This window comes from Arachis ipaensis, chromosome B6 (genome assembly GCF_059453495.1).
Source record: "Arachis ipaensis isolate K30076 ecotype BB chromosome B6, ASM5945349v1, whole genome shotgun sequence".
Classification (NCBI taxonomy): Eukaryota; Viridiplantae; Streptophyta; class Magnoliopsida; order Fabales; family Fabaceae; genus Arachis; species Arachis ipaensis.
In genome coordinates, this window is record NC_142441.1 from 67431781 (window position 1) to 67441119 (window position 9339).

A 9339-nucleotide genomic window follows, 5' to 3' on the forward strand; every position below is an offset into this window, starting at 1 on the left:
AATGAGCGGGACTTATAGCTTTTTGCCTCTTGAATAGTTCTGGCATCTCACTTTATTCATTGAGGTTCAGAATGATTGGCATCTATAGGAACTTGGAGTTCAGATAGTGTTATTGATTCTCCTAGTTCAGTATGATGATTCTTGAACACAGCTATTTTATGAGTCTTGGCCGTGGCCCTAAGCACTTTGTTTTCCAGTATTACCACCGGATACATAAATGCCACAGACACAAAATTGGGTGAACCTTTTCAGATTGTGACTCAGCTTTGCTAAAGTCCCCAATTAGAGGTGTCCAGGGTTCTTAAGCACACTCTTTTTTTTTTACTTTGGACCTTGACTTTAACCGCTCAGTCTCAAGTTTTCACTTGACACCTATAACCAGCGAGCATCGACGTGCACACCTGGCTCACGCGTGCGCGCTACATGAAGAAATTTGCAGCGATGCGTGCGCGTACCTGACGCATATGCGTGGATTGGAGTTCTGCAAGATGACGCGTGCACGTGCCTGACGTGTACGTGTGACACGCCAAGATGACCAGCGACGCATACGCGTGACATGCGCGATCTACAAAATTAACAGAAAACGCTGGGGGCGATTTCGGGCCGAGTTTTGACCCAGTTTTTGGCCCAGAAACATAGACTAGAGCCAATAACCATGCAGAGACTGAACACACATTATCATTATCATAGTTTTTAGTTTTAGATCTGAATCTAGAGAGAAACTACTGTTCCTCTAGGTTTTCTGTAACAACCCTGATTTTCGAGTACACGAGATCTTTTCTGAAGACACGGATTTCTCCGGAAGATCAGTAAAGGGAACACCTCTTATATATCATAAAGTATCTCAATCTTCATCATCATTATGTCATCCTTAAGCTAGAACCTTTTCTGAGGCAAGCTCGATAACACAATCACGAAGAACCAAGTTTTTGGATAGTATCGGTTAGGAGTTTTGGTTCTATTTTTCGTAAATAGTCTCTGTTTGACAAACCAGACTTTATTCATGAGAGAAGAGAGATAATAGTATAATATTATCATTATATTAGTATTAGAAGTTGCTTGAAAGACATTATAAGGTTACTTGGTCTGTTTTAGTTAAAAATAGGAAATCGGTTTAACCGGGTTCATAGTTTACTGGTGCAGCTTAGCACCAGCACTCTCTGATGACTTTAGCAATGCTAAGGCCTCATTATACATGTTTTATTCTCATAATAAATATGTTACTAGTGTCATTTATGCTAGTAACTCAGAAAATAATTTTGAGATGTTTTTATAAGTGTTTTGATATATCTAGTTTTAGTAGTTATACACCTGAGATATTTTAATATTATTTTAATCCACCTCCAAGCCAACCAATCACAACTCACCTTACAACCCCAAGACACTTCAAGGCTGGTCATTTACTCCCTTTGGCCGAAATTGAAAGGAGAGAAAAGAGAGAAAAACTTCATGAACACTTAATCTTCAAAGCTTGATTTCTTCTAAACTAAAACTCAAATCAAAATTACAATCCAACCAAAATGATCCTCTCTTCTTTCTCTACATAATCATATGACTTATCAAGACGGAAATCAAGGTGATTTGGCTCCACCATCTCCCTTTTGCTTCGGTTTCAAGGAAACATGCTTAAACATGTGTTTTCTTGATGTTCTTCATTAAGAATCATACTTAGCTTGACTTGTGAGCCGAGAAACGTTAATTTTCAGCAAGTCTAAGGTGAGATATCCCTTATTAATGTGCTGAGAGAGATTTGGCCAGTTGAGGGTTTGTGGATTTAATGTTGTTCTTGATGTGATTTAGGAGGAAAAAGTGCTTACGGACCACCTAAGAACATAACCGAATTAGGAGCAGCAAAACCAGGTAGGTTTTGGTAAAATTAATCTTGATTAATTGTTTTTGAGTTGTGTGATAATGATATGGTTTGGTTATGCTTGAAATTGATTCTTTATATGAGTGATTCTTGTTGAAATTTTGGTGAAAGTTTGATGAAATTCAAGGTATGAATTTGTGTTCTTGGAGCTGCTGGAAAAACAAAACCCTAGGCCTAAATCGAGGTTCAATTTGTGTTAAAATCAAATAGAAAATATGGGGTTTTGGTGGCTACTAATTTATTTTGAATTATGGTAAAAATCGGTTGCTGAAAAGATTGAAAAACGGGTAAAAACAGAGAAAGAATCTGAAGAATTTACGAAGAACATGAAGAACACTTTGAGTGTGATGAATAATAATTAACAATAGGTTTTAGATCCTTAAAATGGCAAGGAAGTAAAAATTTTGGTGTTTAAGGGGTTATTTGGTAGTTTCAAAAAGTTAGGGTGGTTAAAGTAGAAATATTAAAAGTTACGGGTGGTAAAAAGTGAATTTTAAAGGTTAAAAGTAAAAGGTAAGTTAATTTTTAAAAATTAATGATAAAATAATAAATAATAATAAAATATTAAATAATAATATTTAATTAAAAATAATATTTTAATAAAAATAATAAAATAATGCGAAAAGGTAGTTTTCTGTAAAAGTTTTAGAAAGACAACTTTAAGCGCAGAATCTTATAATTACCTTCATAAAACACTTAGGGAGTGGTAAGAACATATTAGTGAGGCAAAGATAAAGGAAAGATATAAAGTTAAAGAAAAGATAAAAACTAAAGAAAAGTCTGTAAAGTTCTAATAACAGAAAATCAGACAGAGATTAGTGAACGAACTAGGGCAACATAGTTAGTCCTTGAATTGCGACTAGGGATAGGTATTATATGAAAAGTTAAACTGTTTCAGTATAGACTTAATGAACCTATACTTGGGACAGGCTAACTATTCATATCGAAATTTACATAAGCTTCAAATACATATGTTAAACAGAGTAATCAAAACAGAGTAAAGAGATATAGAGGAAAGATTAACCAGAGCAGAGCAAAGAGACAAAGAGAAAAGAGTAATATAACAAAGCGAATAGAGGAAAAGAGTATAAAAATAAAGAGTTAAGCCTTGTGGCATAATATTCTATTGTATGTTCATGTGCTGCGTTTCCATTGGCCCTAGAGGTCTTGTAGGCCCAAGTTCACCTACAGTGAGTTGTTATTCCTGTAGGCCGAAGTTCACCTACAGTGAATATCAATTGTGTAGCTCAGGGTGTTGCTTCTGTAGGCCGAAGTTCACCTACAGAGAGTTACCATTTCTGTAAGCCGAAGTTCACCTATAGAAAGTTGTTTTGTTGTGTTTAGATTATTCCTGTAAGCCGAAGTTCACTTACAGGGGCACTATTTCTGTAAGCCGAAGTTCACTTACAGAGGTGCCATTTCTGTAGGCCGAAGTTCACCTACAGAAAGTTGTTCTGTTGTGTTTAGACTATTCCTGTAAGCCGAAGTTCACTTATGGGAGTGCTGCTTCTGTAGGCCGAAGTTCACCAACAGAGATAAAGCCATATCTAGGACTAGTTCCTGGTTAATGTCGGGATGCAGAGTGTAAACCGACACGTGAGCTCATGGCCTGCATAGGACAGACATGTATCATACTTGGTTGTGCATTTCTTCTGTTATGATTGTTGCATGAATGTATGATGTCCTTGTTTGTATTCTATTCTCTGTGTTTGTGTTGTTTTCTTGTATTCTTCTGTTTGTGTTATGCTATCTGTGTTCTCTATCTTCTCTATTTATCTGTATCTTCTATTTACTGCTTTCTGTATTCTGCTATTTGCCTGCTAAACAACACAGAATTAATGAACTTAACTAATAACCCCGGTCCTACTAAGAACTCTCCAGTTCTTTCCCCTTCTTTCTCCTTTCCCCTCAGACGGGAGCAAGAGTACCCCTCCGTAGTTCGTTGATGATCGTTCCGCAAAGAGGATTCTGCTCTAGGTAGTCTTCTGAGTCTAGAGTGAACTTTGTTACCTGTTTATATGTATATACTGTGAGGCCAGCCAACGTTTGCACCCCGTTTGTACACGAACTTTAACCTAAATCCTGTATACGAGACTCTTGTTATGTGGCTACTTGATGAGGTACTAGGGAGACGTCATATGGCAATGTTGATCGTGCAGAGGAGTCGTAGATAATGTTCCATCTTTTGATGATGTTCCACCTGACTTGAGTTTTGAAGACTTAGAACGTACTAACCCTCGCTTTAGTAGTTTAGAGGGACTAGGTGAGTATAGAGTCTAGGCTAGCCTGGGTGCCAGCTTAGGGACTTCTTGAACAGGTCAGGGCCTGGGATGTTGTATGTATATATATGTATATAGTTATTATCTAGCTATACCTAGGGGTGTTCTAACTAAAAGTCTACACTCTGATATAGGCTGGATCACTGAATGTTGTTAGCTACTTGTGATGTATTTATGTGTGGTTGTTTATAACTGTTTTATCTGTTATCAGTTGGGAGTTGATTATGAATGATTCCGTCTATTAACCCAAACGTTTTAAAAAAAAAGTAGCTCGCAAAATAACTACGCTTTTAACAATGATTCAGGCTCATATAATATATAATAGATAATAATTAGGAAGACACGTTGGTAGCGCTCAGTTTCTAGTATGATCATGACATACCAGAAATTGGGTCATTACAATTTGGTATCAGAGTAGTTCGTTTCCAGTAGAGCCTGGGGAGTGGACTGACTATGCTTTACTGCATACTCTGCTTGTGTGTCTCATGCTGTTAGGGTATCTTTAAGATACATTTGGCATGAATGTCTATGAGCGCTCATTTTGGGAATGTTCGTGCTTAACTTGAGATATTAAGACTGATCACCTTAATGTTGATTGTTTGGTGCGGATAAGACCTCAATGACTGTGAATAGGCATGGTTTAATCGAGCTCCGAACGATGAATCGACATGAGCCACAGCTATCTTCATAGCTGTTAAGATCTTCATGGCTATGGCTGTATGAGATTTGGATGTTGTTAGGAATGGACCTATCTCTTCGTTAGGATGGCTTGATGGAAACAGACCGCTTGAAGAAGGATTCTTGCATGCGGCTGAAATTTTGAGGGCAAAATTTTCTTTTAGGAGGGTAGAATGTAACAACCCTGATTTTTGAGTACGCGAGATCTTTTCTGAAGGCACGGATTTCTCCGGAAGATCGGTAAAGGGAACACCTCTTATATATTATAAAGTATCTCAATCTTCATTGTCATTATGTCATCCTTAAGCTAGAACCTCTTCTGAGGCAAGCTCGATAATGCAATCATGAAGAACCTAGTTTTTGGATCGTATCAGTTAGGAGTTTTGGTTCTATTTTTCGTAAATAGTATCTGGTTGACGAACCGGACTCGATTCATGAGAGAAGAGAGATAATATCATTATATTAGTATTAGAAGTTGCTTGAAAGATATTATAAGGTTACTTGGTCTGTTTTAGTTAAAAACAGGAAATCGGTTTAACAGGGTTCACAGTTTACTGGTGCAGCTTAGCACCAGCACTCTCTGATGACTTTAGCAATGCTAAGGCCTCATTATACATGTTTTATTCTCATAATAAATATGTTACTAGTATCATTTATGCTAGTAGCTCAGAAAATAATTTTTAGACATGTTTTTATAAGTGTTCTGATATATCTAGTTTTAGTAGTTATACACCTGAGATATTTTAATATTATTTTAATCCACCTCCAAGCCAACCAATCACAACTCACCTTACACTCCCAAGACACTCCAAGGCTGGTCATTTACTCCCTTTGGCCTAAATTGAAAGGAGAGAAAAGAGAGAAAACTTCATGAACACTTAATCTTCAAAGCTTGATTTCTTCTAAACTAAAACTCAAATCAAAATTACAATCCAACCAATATGATCCTCTCTTCTTTCTCTACATAATCATATGACTTATCAAGGTTGGAATCAAGGTGAGTTGGCTGCACCATCTCCCTTTTGCTTCGGTTTCAAGGAAACATGCTTAAACATGTGTTTTCTTGATATTCTTCCTTAGAAATCATGCTTAGCTTGACTTGTGAGCTAAGAAACATTAATTTTCAGCAAGTCTAAGGTGAGATATCCCTTCCTAACATGTTGAGAGAGATTTGTCCGGTTGAGGGTTTGTGGATTTAAAGTTGTTCTTGATATGATTTAGGTGGAAAAAGTGCTTAAGGACCACCTAAGAACATAACCAAATTAGGAGCAGCAAAACCAGGTAGCGTTTGGCAAAATTAATCCTGATTAATTGTTTTTGAGTTTTGTGATTATGATATGGTTTGGTTATGCTTGAAATTGATTGTTTATATGAGTGATTCTTGTTGAAATTTTGGTGAAAATTTTATGAAATTCAAGCTATGAATTTGTGTTCTTGAAGCTGCTGGAAAAATGAAACCCTAGGCCTAAATTGAGGTTCAATTTGTGTTAAAATAAAGTAGAAAAGATGGGGTTTTGGTGGGTGCTAATTTATTTTGAATTATGGTAAAAATCGGTTGCTGAAAAGATTGAAAAACGGGTAAAAACAGAGAAAGAATCTGAAGAATTTATGAAGAACACGAAGAACACTTTGAGTGTGATGAAGAATAATTAAGAACAGGCTTTAGATCCTTAAAAGGGCAAGGATGTAAAAATTTTGGTGTTTAAGGGGTTATTTGGTAGTTTCCAAAAGTTAGGGTGGTTAAAGTAGAAATATTAAAAGTTACGGGTGGTAAAAAGTGAATTTTAAAGGTTAAAAGTAAAAGGTAAGTTAATTTTTGAAAATTAATGATAAAATAATAAATAATAATAAAATATTAAATAATAATATTTAATTAAAAATAATATTTTAATAAAAATAATAAAATAATGCGAAAAAGGCAGTTTTCTGTAAAAGCTTTAGAAAGACAACTTTAAGCGCAGAATCTTATAATTACCTTCATAAAACACTTAGGGAGTGGTAAGAACATGTTAGTGAGGCAAAGATAAAGGAAAGATATAAAGTTAAAGAAAAGATAAAAACTAAAGAAAAGTCTGTAAAGTTCTAATAACAGAAAATCAGACAGAGATTAGTAAACGAACTAGGGCAACATAGTTAGTCCTTGAATTGCGACTAGGGATAGGTATTATATGAAAAGTTAAACTATTTCAGTATAGACTTAATGAACCTATACTTGGGACAGGCTAACTATTCATATCGAAATTTACATAAGCTTCAAATACATATGTTAAACAGAGTAATCAAAATAGAGTAAAGAGATATAGAGGAAAGAGTAACCAGAGCAGAGCAAAGAGGCAAAGAAAAAAGAGTAATATAACAAAGCGAATAGAGAAAAAGAGTATAAAAATAAAGAGTTAAGCCTTGTGGCATGATATTCTATTGTATGTTCATCCGTTGCTTTTCCATTGGCCCTAGAGGTCCTGTAGGTCCATGTTCACCTACAGTGAGTTGTTATTCCTGTAGGACGAAGTTCACCTACAGTGAATATCAATTGTGTAGCTTAGGGTGTTACTTCTTGTAACGACCCAATTTCTGGTACGTCATGATCATACTAGAAACTGAGCGCTACCAACTTGTCTACCTAATTATTATCTATTATTTATTATATGAGCCTTATTCGTTGTTAAAAGCGTAATTATTTTACGAGGTACTTTTTTTTAAAAAACATTTGGATTAGCAAACAGTATCATTCATAATCAATTCACAACAGATAATATATAAAACAATTATAAACAACCACACATAAATACATCACAAGCAGTTGACAATATTCGGTGATCCAGGCTTTATTAGAGTATAGACTTTTAGTTAGAACACCCCTAGACATAGCTAGATAATAACTATATACATATATACATACAACATCCCAGGTCCTGACCTGTTCAAGAAGTCCCTAAGCTGGCACTCAGGCTAGCCTAGACTCTATACTCACCTAGTCCCTCTAAACTACTAAAGCTAGGGAAAGTACGTTCTAGGTCTTCAAAACTTAAGTCAGGTGGATCGTCATCAAAAGGTGGAAGGTCGTCTACTAATCCTCTGCACGATCATATGTCATCAAAGAGCGTCTCTCAAGTACTTCATCGAGTGGCCACATAACAGCAACATCGTACGGAGGACTTAGGTTAAAGTTTGTAGATAAGCAAGGTGCAGATGTTGGCTGGTCTCACAGTATATACATATAAACAGAAACGGAGTTCACTCTAGACTCAGCAGACTACCTAGAGCGGAATCCTTTTTGTGAACGGTCGTCAATGAACTACGGAAGGGTACTCATGCTTCCATCTGAAGGGGGAAGGGAGAGAGAGGGGGTAAGAACTGGGGAGTTCTTAGTAGGGTCGGGGTTATTAGTTAAGTTCATTAATTTGGGGTCGATTAGCAGACAAATAACATAATATAGCGAAGCAGAAAATAGAAAATAAAGATAGAAAGAGAAAGTAGAGACAACAGAAAGCAGAACACAAACAAAAGAATACAAGAAAATAAAACACAGAAATAACATGCAAGCAGACAAACATAAAGAAATAGACCACACTCAGAAAGGAGTGCAACAGAGAATGATGTGCAGACAAGAATGATGCATGTCTAGTCCTAGTGCAGGTAATGAGCTCATCTGTCGGTTACTAACCCGCTCCCGACGTTATCCAGCAACCTCTGTCTGGATAAGGCTTTCCTATTGGCTATATCTCTGTGTACAGGAAATAACCCCTCTGCCACCACAGGGTCCACTGCACGCAGGAAATAACACATCTGCCACTGCAGGGATGTATGCCGACACACCTTCTGTATACAGAAAATAACCCCTCTACCACTACAGAATTGGAACAGGTGGTCACGGTACTTCTGTAGCAGGAAATAACCCCTCTGCCTTACAGAAATAAAATATGGACCTGTACCGTAGGAAAGCGTTCTCAATGGTCGCATCACTATCTATCTGACTGCCTTCACGCAGTAGATCATCATACAAGTATATCCGGCGTTGCCTTAGCGCAACAAATGAATAAACACATCTCTTGGGCCTACAGAAATAGCACTCCCGTAAGTGAACTTCGGCTTACAGGGATAGTCTAAACACAACACAACAACTTTCTGTAGGTGAACTTCGGCCTACAGAAATAACACCTCTGTAAGTGAACTTCGGCTTACAGGTATCACAACTCTCTGTAGGTGAACTTCGGCCTACAGGAGCAACACCCTGAGATACACAATTGATATTCACTGCAGGTGAACTTCGGCCTACAGGAATAACAACTCACTGTAGGTGAACTTGGGCCTACAGGACCTCTAGGGCCAATGGAAAAGCAGCAGATGAACATCCAACAGAACATCATGCTACAAGGCTTAACTCTTTATTCTTATACTCTTCTCTTTATATCTCTTTACTCTATTCTGGTTTCTCTTTCTTCTGTATCTCTTTACTCTGTTTTAATTACTCTGTTATCTGTATCCCTTTTCTCTTCTCTGATTACTCTTTTC